We start from the raw sequence: 12,509 nt of genomic DNA, 5'->3' as shown, positions 1-12,509 counted from the left end.
ATGCAGCACACTTTGCTGTGTCCCATCACACCCCCAGGATGAAGATGCAACTCAGAAATTGCGTCGCGATTGAATACTGAAGTCTCCAAGGCGGCTTTTCTCCAGGAGTCTAGTTTGGCTGTTGTCACAGCACGTAGTCTCGCCTGGCGTTCCACTTGCTAGCCTCCGATGCAGCACATTGTGCTGATTTTCCCCATCACACCTTCAGGATGAAGATGCAACTTAGAAATTGTGTCGCGATTGAATACTCAAGTTTCCAAGGGTGCTTTTCTCCAGGAGTCTTGTTTGGCTGTTGTCACAGCACGTAGACTCGCCTGGCGGTCCACTTGCTGGCCTCCGATGCAGCACATTGTGCTGATCTGTACCTTCACAGCCTCAGAATGATGATGCAACACAGAAATTGCCTCGCGATTAAATACTGAAGTCTCCAAGGCGTCTTCTATTGAAGAGATTAATATAGCTCTTGTCACAGAATGTAGACTCACCTGGTGGTCCACTTGCTGGATTCCAATACAGTACATTGCACGTATCTGTACATTCACACCAACAGTATGAAGATGTAACACAGAAGTTGCGTCGCGATTGAATTCTGAAGTCTCCAAGGCAACTTTTCTCTGAGAGTCTAGTATGGCTGCCGCCACAGCATGTTGCCACACCTGGTGGTCCACCTGCTGACCTCCGATGCAGCACACTGTGCTGATGTGTCCCATCACACCCTCAGGATGAAGATGCAACTTAGAAATTCGCGTCGCGATTGAAAACTCAAGTTTCCAAGGCGGCTTTTCTCCAGGAGTCTAGTTTGGCTGTTGTCACAGCACGTAGTCTCGCCTGGCGGTCCACTTGCTGGCCTCCGATGCAGCACTTTGTGCTGATCTGTACCTTCACAGCCTCAGAATGATGATGCAACACAGAAATTGCCTCGCGATTAAATACTGAAGTCTCGAAGGCGTCTTCTATTGAAGAGACTAGTATAGCTCTTGTCACAGAATGTAGACTCACCTGGTGGTCCACTTGCTGGACTCCAATACAGTACATTGCACGTATCTGCACATTCACACCAACAGTATGAAGATGTAAAACAGAAGTTGCGTCGCGATTGAATTCTGAAGTCTCCCAGGCAGCTTTTTTCTGGGAGTCTAGTATGGCTTCCGCCACAGCATGTTGCCACACCTGGTGGTCCACCTGCTGGCCTCCGATGCAGCACACTGTGCGGATGTGTCGCTTCACGCGCTCATGATGAAGATGCAACATAGAAATTGCGTCGCGATTGAATACTGAGGTCTTTAAGGCGGCTTTTCTCCAGGAGTCTAGTTTGGCTGTTGTCAGAGCACGTAGTCTCGCCTGGCGTTCCACTTGCTAGCCTCCGATGCAGCACATTGTGCTGATCTGTACCTTCACAACTTCAGAATGATGATGCAACACAGAAATTGCCTCCCGATTAAGTACTGTAGCCTCCAAGGCGTCTTCTATTGAAGAGACTATTTTAGTTCTTGTCACAGCATGTAGACTCACCTGGTGGTCCACTTGTTGGACCCCGATACAGTACAGTGCACATATCTGTACATTCACACGAACAGTATGAAGATGTAACACAGAAGTTGCGTCGCGATTGAATACTGAAGTCTCCAAGGCGGCTTTTCTCCAGGAGTCTAGTTTGGCTGTTGTCACAGCACGTAGTCTCGCCTGGCGTTCCACTTGCTAGCCTCCGATGCAGCACATTGTGCTGATTTTCCCCATCACACCTTCAGGATGAAGATGCAACTTAGAAATTGTGTCGCGATTGAATACTCAAGTTTCCAAGGGTGCTTTTCTCCAGGAGTCTTGTTTGGCTGTTGTCACAGCACGTAGACTCGCCTGGCGGTCCACTTGCTGGCCTCCGATGCAGCACATTGTGCTGATCTGTACCTTCACAGCCTCAGAATGATGATGCAACACAGAAATTGCCTCGCGATTAAATACTGAAGTCTCCAAGGCGTCTTCTATTGAAGAGATTAATATAGCTCTTGTCACAGAATGTAGACTCACCTGGTGGTCCACTTGCTGGATTCCAATACAGTACATTGCACGTATCTGTACATTCACACCAACAGTATGAAGATGTAACACAGAAGTTGCGTCGCGATTGAATTCTGAAGTCTCCAAGGCAACTTTTCTCTGAGAGTCTAGTATGGCTGCCGCCACAGCATGTTGCCACACCTGGTGGTCCACCTGCTGACCTCCGATGCAGCACACTGTGCTGATGTGTCCCATCACACCCTCAGGATGAAGATGCAACTTAGAAATTCGCGTCGCGATTGAAAACTCAAGTTTCCAAGGCGGCTTTTCTCCAGGAGTCTAGTTTGGCTGTTGTCACAGCACGTAGTCTCGCCTGGCGGTCCACTTGCTGGCCTCCGATGCAGCACTTTGTGCTGATCTGTACCTTCACAGCCTCAGAATGATGATGCAACACAGAAATTGCCTCGCGATTAAATACTGAAGTTTCGAAGGCGTCTTCTATTGAAGAGACTAGTATAGCTCTTGTCACAGAATGTAGACTCACCTGGTGGTCCACTTGCTGGACTCCAATACAGTACATTGCACGTATCTGCACATTCACACCAACAGTATGAAGATGTAAAACAGAAGTTGCGTCGCGATTGAATTCTGAAGTCTCCCAGGCAGCTTTTTTCTGGGAGTCTAGTATGGCTTCCGCCACAGCATGTTGCCACACCTGGTGGTCCACCTGCTGGCCTCCGATGCAGCACACTGTGCGGATGTGTCGCTTCACGCGCTCATGATGAAGATGCAACATAGAAATTGCGTCGCGATTGAATACTGAGGTCTTTAAGGCGGCTTTTCTCCAGGAGTCTAGTTTGGCTGTTGTCAGAGCACGTAGTCTCGCCTGGCGTTCCACTTGCTAGCCTCCGATGCAGCACATTGTGCTGATCTGTACCTTCACAACTTCAGAATGATGATGCAACACAGAAATTGCCTCCCGATTAAGTACTGTAGCCTCCAAGGCGTCTTCTATTGAAGAGACTATTTTAGTTCTTGTCACAGCATGTAGACTCACCTGGTGGTCCACTTGTTGGACCCCGATACAGTACAGTCCACATATCTGTACATTCACACGAACAGTATGAAGATGTAACACAGAAGTTGCGTCGCGATTGAATACTGAAGTCTCCAAGGCAGCTTTTATCCGGGAGTCTAGTATGGCTGCCGCCACAGCATGTTGCCTCACCTGGTGGTCTACCTGCTGGCCTCCGATGCAGCACACTGTGCTGATGTGTCCCATCACACCCTCAGGATGAAGATGCAACTTAGAAATTGCGTCGCGATTGAATACTGAAATCTGCAAGGCGGCTTTTCTCCAGGAGTCTAGTTTGGCTGGTGCCTCAGACGTAGTCTCGCCTGGCGGTCCACTTGCTGGCCTCCGATGCAGCACATTGTGCTGATCTGTACCCTCACAACCTCAGGATGATGATGCAACACAGAAATTGCCTCGCGATTAAATACTGAAGTCTCCAAGGCGTCTTCTATTGAAGAGACTAGTATAGCTCTTGTCACAGCATGTAGACTCACATGGTGGTCCACTTGCTGGACTCCGATACAGTACATTGCACATATCTGTACTATCATACCAACAGTCTGAAGATGTAACACAGAAATTGCGTTGGGATTGAATACTAAAGTATCCAAGGCAGATTTTCTCTTGGAGTCTAGTATGGCTGCCGCCACAGCATGTTGCCTCAACTGGTGGCCCACTTGCATGTCTCGGATGCAGCACACTGTGCTGATGTGTCCCATCACACCCTCAGGATGAAGATGTAACACAGAAATTGCCTCGCGATTAAATACTGAAGTGTCCAAGGCGTCTTCTATTGAAGAGACTAGTATAGCTCTTGTCACAGCATGTAGACTCACCTGGTGGTCCACTTGCTGGACTCCGATACAGTACATTGCACACATCTGTACATTCACACCAACAGTATGAAGATGTAACACAGAAGTTGCGTCGCGATGAATTCTGAAGTCTCCAAGGCAGCTTCTCTCCGGGAGTCTTGTGTGGCTTCCGCCACAGCACGTTGCCTCACCTGGTGGTCCACCTGCTGTCCTCCGATGCAGCACACTGTGCTGATGTGTCCCATCACACCCTCAGGATGAAGATGCAACTTAGAAATTGCGTCGCGATTGAATACTGAAGTCTCCAAGGCGGCTTTTCTCCAGGAGAATAGTTTGGCTGTTGTCACAGCACGTAGTCTCGCCTGGCGGTCCATTTTCTGGCCTCCAATGTAGCACATTGTGCTGATCTGTACCTTCACAACCTCAGAATGATGATGCAACACAGAAATTGCCTCGCGATTAAATACTGAAGTCTCCAAGGCGTCTTCTATTGAAGAGACTAGTATAGCTCTTGTCACAGCAAGTAGACTCACCTGGTGGTCAACTTGCTGGACTCCGATACAGTACTTTGCACATATCTGTACATTCACACCAACAGTATGAAGATATAACACAGAAGTTGCGTCGCGATTGAATACTGAAGTCTCCAAGGCAGCTTTTCTCTGAGAGTCTAGTATGGCTGCCGCCACAGCATGTTGCCACACCTGGTGGTCCACCTGCTGTCCTCCGATGCAGCACACTGAGCTGATGTGTCCCATCACACCCTCAGGATGAAGATGCAACATAGAAATTGCGTCGCGATTGAATACTGAAGTCTCCAAGGCGGGTTTTCTCCAGGAGTCTAGTTTGGCTGTTGTCGCAGCACGTAGTCTCACCTGGCGGTCCACTTGCTGGCCTCCGATGCAGCACATTGTGCTGATCTGTACCTTCACAACCTCAGAATGATGATGCAACACAGAAATTGCCTCGCGATTAAATACTGAAGTCTCCAAGGCGTCTTCTATTGAAAAGACTAGTATAGCTCTTGTCACAGCATGTAGACTCACCTGGTGGTCAACTTGCTGGACTCCGATACAGTACTTTGCACATATCTGTACATTCACACCAACAGTATGATGATGTAACACTGAAATTGCGCCGCGATTGAATTCTAAAGTCTCCAAGGCGGCTTTTCTCCAGGAGTCTAGTTTGGCTGTTGTCACAGCACGTAGTCTCGCCTGGCGTTCCACTTGCTAGCCTCCGATGCAGCACATTGTGCTGATTTTCCCCATCACACCTTCAGGATGAGGATGCAACTCAGAAATTGCGTCGCGATTGAATACTGAAGTCTCCAAGGCGGCTTTTCTCCATGAGTCTAGTTTGGCTGTTGTCACAGCACGTAGTCTCGCCTGGCGGTCCACTTGCTGGCTTCCGATGAAGCACAATGTGCTGATCTGTACCTTCACAACCTCAGAATGATGATGCAACACAGAAATTGCCTCGCGATTAAATACTGAAGTCTCCAAGGCGTCTTCTATTGAAGAGACTAGTATAGCTCTTGTCACAGCATGTAGACTCACCTGGTGGTCCACTTGCTGGACTCCAATACAGTACATTGCACGTATCTGCACATTCACACCAACAGTATGAAGATGTAAAACAGAAGTTGCGTCGCGATTGAATTCTGAAGTCTCCCAGGCAGCTTTTTTCTGGGAGTCTAGTATGGCTGCCGCCACAGCATGTTGCCACACCTGGTGGTCCACCTGCTGGCCTCCGATGCAGCACACTGTTCGGATGTGTCGCTTCACGCGCTCATGATGAAGATGCAACATAGAAATTGCGTCGCGATTGAATACTGAGGTCTTTAAGGCGGCTTTTCTCCAGGAGTCTAGTTTGGCTGTTGTCACAGCACGTAGTCTCGCCTGGCGTTCCACTTGCTAGCCTCCGATGCAGCACATTGTGCTGATCTGTACCTTCACAACTTCAGAATGATGATGCAACACAGAAATTGCCTCGCGATTAAATACTGAAGTCTCCAAGGCGTCTTCTATTGAAGAGCCTAGTTTAGATCTTGAAACAACATGTAGACTCACCTGGTGGTCCACTTGCTGGACTCCGATACAGTACATTGCACATATCTGTACATTCACACCAACAGTATGTAGATGTAACACAGAAATTGCGTCGCGATTGAATTCTGAAGTCTCCAAGGCAGCTTTTCTCCGGGAGTCTAATATGGCTGACGCCACAGCATGTTGCCACACCTGGTGGTCCACCTGCTGGCCTCCGATGCAACACACTGTGCTGATGTGTCCCATCACACCCTCAGGATGAAGATGCAACATAGAAATTGCGTCGCGATTGAATATTGAATTCTCCAAAGCGACTTTTCTCCAGGAGTCTAGTTTGGCTGTTGTCACAGCACGTAGTCTCGCCTGTCGGTCCACTTGCTGGCCTCCGATGCAGCACATTGTGCTGATCTGTACCTTCACAACCTCAGAATCATGATGCAACACAGGAATTGCCTCGCGATTAAATACTGAAGTGTCCAAGGCGTCTTCAATTGAAGAGACTAGTATAGCTCTTGTCACAGCATGTAGACTCACCTGGTGGTCCACTTGCTGGACTCCGATACAGTACATTGCACATATCTGTACATTCACACCAACAGTATGAAGATGTAACACAGAAGTTGCGTCGCGATTTAATTCTGAAGTCTCCAAGGCAGCTTTTCTCCGGGAGTCTTGTGTGGCTTCCGCCACAGCACGTTGCCTCACCTGGTGGTCCACCTGCTGTCCTCCGATGCAGCACACTGTGCTGATGTGTCCCATCACACCCTCAGGATGATGATGCAACTTAGAAATTGCGTCGCGATTGAATACTGAAGTCTCCAAGGCGGCTTTTCTTCAGGAGAATAGTTTGGCTGTTGTCACAGCACGTAGTCTCGCCTGGTGGTCCACTTTCTGGCCTCGAATGTAGCACATTGTGCTGATCTGTACCTTCACAAACTCAGAATGATGATGCAACACAGAAATTGCCTCGCGATTAAATACTGAAGTCTCCAAGGCGTCTTCTATTGAAGAGACTAGTATAGCTCTTGTCACAGCAAGTAGACTCACCTGGTGGTCAACTTGCTGGACTCCGATACAGTATATTGCACATATCTGTACATTCACACCAACAGTATGAAGATGTAACATAGAAGTTGCGTCGCGTTTGAATACTTAAGTCTCCAAGGCAGCTTTTCTCTGAGAGTCTAGTATGGCTGCCGCCACAGCATGTTGCCACACCTCGTGGTCCACCTGCTGGCCTCCGATGCAGCACACTGTGCTGATGTGTCCCATCACACACTCAGGATGAAGATGCAACATAGAAATTGCGTGGCGAATGAATACTGAAGTCTCCAAGGCGGCTTTTCTATGGGAGTCTAGTTTGGCTGTTATCACAGCACGTAGTCTCGCCTGGCGGTCCACTTGCTGGCCTCCGATGCAGCACATTGTGCTGATCTGTACCTTCACAACCTCAGAATGATGATGGAACACAGAAATTGCCTCGCGATTAAATACTGAAGTCTCCAAGGCGTCTTCTATTGAAGAGACTAGTATAGCTCTTTTCACAGCAAGTAGACTCACCTGGTGGTCCACTTGCTGGACTCCGATACAGCACATTGCACATATCTGTACATTCACACCAACAGTATGAAGATGTAACACAGAAATTGTGTCGTGATTGATTTCTGAAGTCTCCAAGGCAGCTTTTCTCTGGGAGTCTAGTATGGCTGCCGCCACTGCAATTTGCACACCTGGTGGTCCACCTGCTGGCCTCCGATGCAGCACACTGTGCTGATGTGTCCCATCACACCCTCAGGATGAAGATGCAACTTAGAAATTACGTCGCGATTGTATACTCAAGTTTCCAAGGCGGCTTTTCTCCAGGAGTCTAGTTTGGCTGTTGTCACAGCACGTAGTCTCGCCTGGCGGTCCAGTTGCTGGCCTCCGATGCAGCACTTTGTGCTGATCTGTACCTTCACAGCCTCAGAATGATGATGCAACACAGAAATTGCCTCGCGATTAAATACTGAAGTCTCCAAGGCGTCTTCTATTGAAGAGACTAGTATAGCTCTTGTCACAGCATGTAGACTCACCTGGTGGTCAACTTGCTGGAATCCTATACAGTACATTGTACATATCTGTACATTCACACCAACAGTATGAAGATGTAACTCAGAAATTGCGTCGCGATTGAATTCTGAAGTCTCCAAGGCAGCTTTTCTCCAGGAGTCTAGTATGGCTGCCGCCACAGCACGTTGCCTCACCTGGTGGTCCACCTGCTGTCCTCCGATGCAGCGCACTGTGCTGATGTGTCCCATCACACCCTCAGGATGAAGATGCAACTTAGAAATTGCGTCGAGATTGAATACTGAAGTCTCCAAGGCGGCTTTTCTCCAGGAGTCTAGTTTGGCTGTTGTCACAGCACGTAGTCTCGCCTGGCGGTTCCACTTGCTGGACTCCGATGCAGCTCATTGTGCTGATCTGTACCTTCACAACCTCAGAATGATGATTCAACACAGAAATTGCCTCGCGATTAAATACTGAAGTCTCCAAGCCGTCTTCTATTGAAGAGACTAGTATAGCTCTTGTCACAGCATGTAGACTCACCTGGTGGTCCACTTGCTGGACTCCAATACAGTACATTGCACATATCTGTACATTCACACCAACAGTATGAAGATGTAACACAGAAGTTGCGTCGCGATTGAATACTGAAGTCTCCAAGGCAGCTTTTCTCCGGGAGTCTAGTATGGCTGTCGCCACAGCATTTTGCCTCACCTGGTGGTCCACCTGCTGACCTCCGATGCAGCACACTGTGCTGATGTGTCCCATCACACCCTCAGGATGAAGATGCAACTTAGAAATTGCGTCGCGATTGAATACTGAAGTCTCCAAGGCGGCTTTTCTACGGGAGTCTAGTTTGGCTGTTGTCACAGCACGTAGTCTCGCCTGGCGGTCCACTTGCTAGCCTCCAATGAAGCACATTGTGCTGATCTGTACCTTCACAACTTCAGAATGATGATGCAACACTGAAATTGCCTCCCGATTAAGTACTGTAGCCTCCAAGGCGTCTTCTATTGAAGAGACTATTTTAGTTCTTGTCACAGCATGTAGACTCACCTGGTGGTCCACTTGCTGGACTCCCATACAGTACATTGTACATATCTGTACATTCACACCAACAGTATGAAGATGTAACTCAGAAATTGCGTCGCGATTGAATTCTGAAGTCTCCAAGGCAGCTTTTCTCCAGGAGTCTAGTATGGCTGCCGCCACAGCACGTTGCCTCACCTGGTGGTCCACCTGCTGTCCTCCGATGCAGCGCACTGTGCTGATGTGTCCCATCACACCCTCAGGATGAAGATGCAACTTAGAAATTGCGTCGAGATTGAATACTGAAGTCTCCAAGGCGGCTTTTCTCCAGGAGTTTAGTTTGGCTGTTGTCACAGCACGTAGTCTCGCCTGGCGGTTCCACTTGCTTGACTCCGATGCAGCTCATTGTGCTGATCTGTACCTTCACAACCTCAGAATGATGATTCAACACAGAATTTGCCTCGCGATTAAATACTGAAGTCTCCAAGCCGTCTTCTATTGAAGAGACTAGTATAGCTCTTGTCACAGCATGTAGACTCACCTGGTGGTCCACTTGCTGGACTCCAATACAGTACATTGCACATATCTGTACATTCACACCAACAGTATGAAGATGTAACACAGAAGTTGCGTCGCGATTGAATACTGAAGTCTCCAAGGCAGCTTTTCTCCGGGAGTCTAGTATGGCTGTCGCCACAGCATTTTGCCTCACCTGGTGGTCCACCTGCTGACCTCCGATGCAGCACACTGTGCTGATGTGTCCCATCACACCCTCACGATGAAGATGCAACACAGAAATTGTGTCGCATTTGATTACTGAAGTCTCCAAGGCGGCCTCTCTCGAAGAGACTTGTACAGCTCCTGTTACAGAACGTAGCCTCACCTGGTGTCCATGTGATTACCTCCGATGCAGCACATTGTGCTGATCTGTACCTTCACACCTTCAGGGTGAACATGCAACAAAGAAATTAGGTTGCCATTCAATACTGAAGTCTCCAAGGGGGCTTCTCTCTGGGAGTCCAGTATGGCTCGTGCCACAGCATGTAACCTACCTGATTTAAATAATTGCTGGCCTCGGATGCAGCACATTGTTTTTATTTGTACCTTAACACCCTCATGATGAAGATGCAACACAGTAATTGCGTCGCAGTTGATTACTGAATTCACCAAGGCGGCCTCTCTCCAAGAGACTAGTATAGCTCCTGTTACAGCGTGTAGCCTCACCTGGTGGTCCACTTGCTGTCATCCGATGCCGCACATTGTGCTTATCTGTACCTTAACACCCTCACGATGAAGATGCAAAACAGAAATTGCGTCGTAGTTGATTACTTAAGTCTCCAAGGCAGCCTCTCTCCAAGAGACTAGTATAGCTTCTGTTACAGAATTTACCCTCACCTGGTGGTCCACTTGCTGTCCTCCGATGCTGCACATTATGCTTATCTGTACCTTAACACCATCATGATGAATATGCTTCAAAGAAATTGTATCGCAGTTGATTACTGAAGTCACCAAGGGGGCCTCTCTATAAGAGACTAGTTTAGCTCCTGTTACAGCATGTAGCCTCACCTCGTGGTCCACTTGCTGTCCTTCGATGCAGCACATAGTGTTGATCTGTACCTTCACACTCTCAGGATGAAAATGCAACACAAATATTGCGTCGCAGTTGATTACTGAAGTCCCCAAGGCGGCCTCCCACCAAGAGACAAGTATAGCTCCTGTTACAGCATTTAGCCTCACCTGGTGGCCCACTTGCTGTCCTCCGATGCCGCACATTGTGATTATCTTTACCTTAACACCCTCACGATGAAGATACAACACAGAAATTGTATAGCAGTTGATTACTGAATTCTCCAATGCAGCCTCTCTCCAAGAGACTAGTATAGCTCCTGTTACAGCATGTAGCCACACCTGGTGGTCCACTTGCTGTCCTCCGAAGCCGAACATTGTGCTTATCTGTACCCTAATACCCTCACGATGAAGATGCAACACAGAAATTGCGTCGCAGTTGATTACTGAAGTCTCCAAGGCGGCCTCTCTCCAAGAGACTAGTATAGCTCCTGTTACAGCATGTAGCATCACCAGGTGGTCCACTTGCTATCCTCCGATGCCGCACATTGAGCTTATCCGTACCTTAACACCCTCACGATGAAGATGCAACACAGAAATTGCGTCGCAGTTGAATACTGATGTCCCCAAGGCGGCCTCTCTCTAATAGACTTGTATAGCTCCTTTTACAGCATGTAGCATTAACTGGTGGTCCACTTGCTGTCCTCCGATGCCGCACATTGTGCTTATCTGTACCTTAACACCCTCACGATGAAGATGCAACACAGAAATAGTGTCGCAGTTGATTACCGAAGTCTCCAAGGTGGTCTCTCTCGAAGAGACTAGTATGGCTCCTGTTACAGCATTTAGCCTCACCTGGTGGTCCACTTGCAGTCTACCGATGACGATCTTTGTGCTTAACTGTACCTTAACACCCTCACGTTGAAGATGCAACACAAAAATTGCGTCGCAGATGATTACTGGAGTCTCCAAGGCGGCCTCTCGCCAAGAGACTAGTATAGCTCCTGTTACAGCGTGTAACCTCACCTGGTGGTTCACTTGCTGTCCTCCGATGCCACAGATTGTGCTTATCTGTACCTTATTACCCTCACGATGAAGATGCAATACAGAAATTCCATCGCAGTTAATTACTGAACTCTCCAAGGGCCTCTCTCCAAGAGACTAGTATAGTTACTGTTACAGCATGTAGCCTCACCTGGAGGTCCACCTGCTGTCCTCCGATGCCGCACATTGTGCTTATCTGTACCTTAACACCTTCACGATGAAGATGCGACACAGAAATTGCGTCGCAGTTGATTACTGAAGTCTCCAAGGAGGCCTCTCACCAACAGACTAGTATAGCTCCTGTTACAGCGTGTAGCCTCACCTCGTGGTCCACTTGCTGTCCTTGGATGCAGCACATTGTGTTGATCTGTACCTTCACACTCTCAGGATGAAAATGCAACACAGATATTGCGTCGCAGTTGAATACTGATGTCTCCAAGGCGGCCTCCCTCCAAGAGACTAGTATAGCTCCTGTTACAGAATGTAGCCTCACATGGTGGTCCACTTGCTGTCCTTCGATGCCGCTTATTGTGCTTATCTGTACCTTAACACCCTCACGATGAAGATGCAACACAGAAATTGCGTCGCAGTTGATTACTGAAGTCTCCAAGGCGGCCTCTCTCCAAGAGACTAGTATAGCTCCTGTTACAGCATGTAGCCACACCTGGTGGTCCACTTGCTGTCCTTCGATGCCGCACATTGTGCTTATCAGTACCTTAACACCCTCACGATGAAGATGCAACACAGAAATTGCGTCGCAGTTGATTACTGAAGTTTCCAAGGCGGCCTCTCTCCAAGAGACTAGTAAAGCTCCTGATACAGCATGTAGCCTCACATGGTGGTCCACTTGCTGTCCACCAATGCCGCACATTAAGTTTATCTGTACCCTAA

This window comes from Schistocerca nitens, chromosome 4, assembly GCF_023898315.1.
Source record: "Schistocerca nitens isolate TAMUIC-IGC-003100 chromosome 4, iqSchNite1.1, whole genome shotgun sequence".
NCBI classification, from domain to species: Eukaryota; Metazoa; Arthropoda; class Insecta; order Orthoptera; family Acrididae; genus Schistocerca; species Schistocerca nitens.
This window is presented reverse-complemented; position numbering follows the sequence as displayed.